The 6,000-nt window shown below is 43.4% G+C and overlaps 1 pseudogene; it reads left to right on the top strand.

Annotated features, from left to right (window-relative positions):
• Window positions 1-458: 458 nt before the first annotated feature.
• LOC134359171 (nuclear transport factor 2-like) lies at window positions 459-956 on the top strand (annotated as a pseudogene).
• The last annotated feature ends 5,044 nt before the right edge of the window (window positions 957-6,000 follow it).

The raw sequence follows: 6,000 nt of genomic DNA, 5'->3' as shown, positions 1-6,000 counted from the left end.
GCAGAGAGTGGTGAGCGCACAGAACGAACTACCACAAAAAGTATTTGAAGCGGGTACAGTAAAGCTTTTAAAAGACATTTGGATAAGTATGGATAGGAAATGTTTAAAGGGAAACTTTGCTTTAAACTTTGTTTGTCAGTTTTCATTTGTGTGCAGCTTTTCATTGCCAGGAAACCAAATAAAACCATTTCCAACTTAAGCAAAGAACATGGTAAGTCAACAAAAGGTATGAACATATCAAAAGGTTGGGTAAGAAGTTGATCTTTCTTACTTTGTTTCTTTGGATTGCTATAGCAATTTACCAATACATAGGAAAGACAAAATAGTGTGGTATGATTTATCTTCTTCGAGTGTGCTTTCTCCTTCACCCACGCAGCGGCTGGGAGGGGCCTGGTGCTGACTGTCACCGTACTGCGATCCACTAGAGTTGGGGCACTGGTGCTTGAGGCTGACTGATCAGAATGAATGACAAGCCTCTTTGGGAGCAGATTGGAATATTACTATCAAGTCCTTGATGAAGATAGGAGTCAACTAGCACCATTATACATTCAGATTTAAATTAGATTAGATTATGAGGACATGCAGTCCTCTTTTATTGTCATTTAGTAATGCATGCATTAAGAAATGATACAATGTTCCTTCAGAATGATATCACAGAAACACAAGACAAACCACAAGACTTCTTGCCTTTCTTGAGAAGCACTGCAGTCCCAAGGTAAAGATACTATTGTGAAAAAACTTAGTAGCCTTCATATGCAAAAATACAGCATCTGGTAACTGCACAAGACCATCAACCCACACCTGATAATTGTATTTTGAGTATGGTCGTCAGACAACTTAAGGTTGGTGACGACCCAGTCATGGGATTCCACCAGGTATTTTTACTGAAACGCATTAATGAAGCTTGGATCTACACCAACGATGTCTTCAGGTTTTCACTGCAGAACTTTTCCTGAGAGTTCTCCTTCTGCATGTCCTTATATCCACTCTTCTTAGTCTGCTATTAGTTGCAATAACTGGATTCTAAATATCATGCACAAATGTGTACCCAGCAGTAAAAATTTTCAACCTGAGCAGTCTTCATTGATTCTATTGTATTTCTTTGTTCTGTTGTGAATGCTGCAAGGAAATAAACCTCAGTATATGTGATAGACATGCTTTGATAATAAATTTACTTTGAAGGGATGCAGGCCAAAGGTGGGCAAATGGGACTAGTCTAGCTGGGCTCCTTGGTTGGCAGGGATGAATTGAGCTGACGGGCCTGTTTCTGTGTTGCCGATCTCTGAGACTGGAACCTAAAGTGGACCAATAATGTCATACAGATACAAGGAATAACGATGATACAAAGAAGATCATCAAAGCCGGCAACAACTGCAGAGAGTGGTTCTTCCTCCCGGATTCAGAGTCACAAGCTCTTACATAGCCTCATCAGGAAAGTTTCACAGTCACTCATTTACTGATGTGGTTGTGACTCCAGGCCTCTCAGCTGCCCCACCCTTGTCTACTACAGAACATTAACCCTCAATCAGACCAACCCTTCCAAAATGAAGTTCTTCATATCTCCAACCAGCTGACCAATGATAACATTCAAGGCAACACACATAAAATGCTGGAGGAACTCAGCAGGCCAGGCAGCATCTGTGGAAAAGAGTAAACAGTCTGCGCTTCAGTATTCAAATCAGGTTTACTATCACCAGCATGTGTCATGAAATTTGTTAACCTAGCAGCAGCAGTTCAATGCAATACATCATATAGAAGAGGAAAATAATAATAATAATAATAAATAAATCAATTACAGTGTATGTATATTGAATAGATTAAAAATCATCCAAAAAACAGAAATAATACATATTAAAAAAGTGAGATAGTGTTCACGGGTTCAATGTCCATTTAGGAATTGGATGGCAGAGGGAAAGAGGCTATTCCTGAATCGCTGAGTGTGTGCCTTCAGGCTTCTGTACCTCCTACCTGATGGCAACAGTGAGAAAAGGGCATGCCCTGGGTGCTGGAGGTCCTTAATAATGGATGCTGCCTTTCTGAGACACCACTCCTTGAAGATGTCCTGGGTTCTTTGTAAGCTAGTACCCAAGATGGAGCCAACTAAATTTACAACCTCTGCAGCTTCTTTCAGTCCTGTGCAGTAGTCATCCCCATACCAGACAGTGATGCAACTTGTCAGAACACTCTCCACGGTATATCTATAGAAGTTTTTGAGTGTATCTGTTGACATGCCAAATCTCTTCAAACGCCTAATAAACTATAGTCACTGTCTTGCCTTCTTTATAACTGCATCGATATGTTGGGACCAGGTTAGGTCGTCAGAGATCTTGACACCCAGGAGCTGGAAACTGCTCACTCTCTCCACATCTGATCCCTCTATGAAAATTGGCACGTGTTCCTTCGTCTTACCCTTCCTGAAGTCCACAATCAGCTCTTTCATCTGACTGACATTCAGTGCAAGGTTGTGCTGCGACCCCACTCCACTAGTTGGCATATCTCACTCTTATACGCCCTCTCATCTCCATCTGAGATTCTACCAACAATGGTTGTATCATCAGCAAATTTATAGATGGTATTTGAGCTATGCCTAGCCACATAGTCATGGGTAAAGAGAGAGTAGAGTAGTGGGCTAAGCACACACTCCTGAGGTGCACCAGTGTTGATCGTCAGTGAGGAGGAGATATTATCACCAATCCGCACAGATTGCGGTCTTCCGGTTAGGAAGTTGAGGATCCAATTGCGGAGGGAGGTACAAAGGCCCAGGTTCTGAAACTTCTCAATCAGGATCATGGGAATGATGGTGTTTGAGTGCTGAGCTATAGTCGATGAACAACATCCTGACATAGGTGTTTGTATTGTCCAGGTGATTAAGGCCATGTGAAGAGCCATTGAGATTGCATCGGCCGTTGACCTATTGTGGCAATAGGCAAATTGCAATGGGTCCAGGTCCTTGCTAAGGCAGGAGTTCAGTCTAGTCATGACGAACCTCTCAAAGCATTTTGTCACTGTGGATGTGAGTGCTACGGGGCGATAGTCATTAAGGCAGCTCACATTATTCTTCTTAAGCACTGGTATAATTGTTGCCCTTTTGAAGCAAGTGGGAACTTCTGCCCATAGCAGTGAGAGGTTGAAAATGTCCTTGAATACCCCTGCCAATTGGTTGGCACAGGTTTTCAGACCCTTACCAGGTACTCCATTGGGACCTTCCACCTTACGAGGGGTCACCTTCTTTAAAGACAGCCTAATATCAGCCTCCGAGACAGAGATCACAGGGTCACTGGGTGCAGCAGGGATCTTCACAGTTGTAGTTATATTCTTCCTTTCAAAGCGGACATAGAAGGTGTTGAGTTCATCTGGTAATGAAGCATCGCTGCCATTCATGCTATTGGTTTTCACTTTGTAGGAAGTAATGTCTTGCAAAACCCTGCCAGAGTTGTTGTACATCTGATATTGCCTCTAACTTCATTCGAAATTGTCCCTTCTGCCTTGAAATAGCCCTCCGCAAATCATACCTGATTTTCTGGTACAGACCTGGGTCACCAGACTTGAATGCCACAGATCTGGCCTTCAGCAGACGATGAACCTCCTGGTTCATCCATGGCCTTTGGTTTGGGAATGTACAGTAAGTCTTTGTGGGCACACACTCATCCACACAGGTTTTAATGAAGTCGGTAACAACTGCAGCATACTCATCCAGGTTCGATGATGCATCCCTGAATACAGTCCAGTCCACCGATTCAAAGCTCCTGTGCTTCTCTTGTCCATACCTTCTTGGTCTCCACTACTGATGCTGCAGTCTTCAGTCTCTGCCTCTACGCAGGGAGTAGAAGTACAGCCAGGTGATCAGACTTCCCGAAATGAGGGGGTGGAATAGCACTGGAGGCATTCTTGATCGTGGTGTAACAGTGGTCCGGTGTGTCATTTCAGGCTGAGACCCTTCATCTCATCTTTGTTAAAAGTCATATCTCTCCCTCACAATCACCATTCGCTGATCACCTCCACCCATCTATGTGAATATAATGTCTTTTGACTCGTGGAGGGGGGGCCCTTTCGAGCCTTGCAGAAGAGAGCAGTTTGGAGAGGCAGAGAGAGACAAAGCTGCCCACTTGCTTTCACCAACAACACTTCAGAGAGGAGGAGACTCTGAAATAACAGGCATGACTGAAATCTCGGCCTGGAGTCAGAGAGCTGTGGAGGTCACATGGCAACAGGGGGATTGAGTTCTATCTCAACTCACATTGCATTCAGCACACTCATGTGAATTTGAAGGCATCAGCAAGTGAAAGATGATCATTAAACATTCTGACAGTTTTAATTAATACCTCCTAGTCACCCACAAAGCTTTTACTCATCCAGACGAGGACATCTGCAGCTCTTCGGTCTAGGAGTAGGTTTCTCACTTTGAGGGTGCAATATGACAAGACATGTGCTCACTAAGTTAGATATCCTTATCATGCTTTAGTAATATCGCAGTGAAGTACCTATCAGCAGTAGCTTGAAGCAGAAATAGAAATAGAAAGCATGGGCACAAAAGATTCTGAAGATGCTGGAAATCTTGAGGAATACACACATAATGCTGGAGGAGCTCATCAGGTCAGGCAGCATCTAGGAAGGGAAATAAATGGTTGACATTTCAGGCCAAGATCTTTCAGGCTACAGAGTGAAACCTGGAATGTTTGTTCCCTTCCGTAGATGCTGCCTGACTTGCTGGGTATCTCCAGAATGTTGTGCCTGTCAAGCAGTAGGAAGCTCGCGTCAGATGGCTCCAGCAACTGCCAGCTCAGCTCACCTGGTCGCATGTTGCATTTCTAGGACCATCGCAATACTTCAGCAATACTGGGAAAATTCAGTGACAGCAGCAAGGAGCAAGAGTTCCAGTCACACAACGCAGAGACTTTGAAGTACCTCAGCTCAAGATTAGGCAGGACTTGGTGATAGTCTTCATCTACGCATGGTGTCAACCATCAAGTGAGTTATCTGCCGACTGTGACACACCAGGGACGGTGTCTGGAGCACCATGACAGATATCCAAGTCTTAACAGTCCACTGCCCCCACTGATCAACAGAAGGTGCTTTGCACTCCACTGTTGGCTGGGAAGGTGGTGGGGGGAGACAATGAGGGACGTAACAGTGGCAGGAATTGTGGAGGTCAGAGCTTTCATCTAAATGCTTCCCCTTCTCACCCACTGCATGCCATCCCCTGATCTTTGATAGCATCTGCCTGGTGGTTAAGCGTGCCTCTGCAGAATAAGGGGTGGTAAAATACAATGCTATTGTGATAAGTCCTCAAGTGAAACTTCGATCCATTTTGTAAACTGTGTTATGTCTACATAATCTATATTTACTTTTACCTTCTTGTTTGTTTGATTTTGTGTCAGAATCAATCACCTATGAATATTAAAAGGAAGTGTCGGTCCCCCAGCAGTTGAGTGAGTAAATAGATCACTTGGTGGCATATGTTTAAAATGTTCAAAATAGATATGTGTCTGTGAGAAGGAAATATTTAGTTAGAAAACTGAACTGTTTTGCAGTTCATAGAAAATTAGCAAGCAAGTCAATTTGAACAGCTAAAATGCCAACCACCCACCTTAAATGGGATAATAGGGTAGCAGGCATAGATGAACTGGGCCAAAGGGCCTGTTTACTACATTGTGTGACCCAATGACTCTGTGACAAGGAAAATGTGCAACTTACTTGGGAAAGCTTTGGTCTGTAGTTTCAATGGTGGCTTTATACTAAGACACTATGACACAACCAATCTTACACCCAGTCAAAACCTTTAACAAGGTGGATGGTACTGACCACTTGGACAAGGTTGAATCCTGAGACGATGAGGGATGTATTTGAAGCATGATAGTGGTGTTTGCACTTGTGTGAACATCCCTTGATAATTGACAGTCTATGAGTGTCTTTCCATCTCATTGTGAGAGACATTAATGTTTATTATCATTGTGTTTCAGCATTCAAAACGTGGTAGATGATGTAACTAATTTGTACTCA

This window comes from Mobula hypostoma, chromosome 20 (genome assembly GCF_963921235.1).
Source record: "Mobula hypostoma chromosome 20, sMobHyp1.1, whole genome shotgun sequence".
In the NCBI taxonomy this organism is placed as follows: Eukaryota; Metazoa; Chordata; class Chondrichthyes; order Myliobatiformes; family Myliobatidae; genus Mobula; species Mobula hypostoma.
This window is presented reverse-complemented; position numbering and strand designations above follow the sequence as displayed.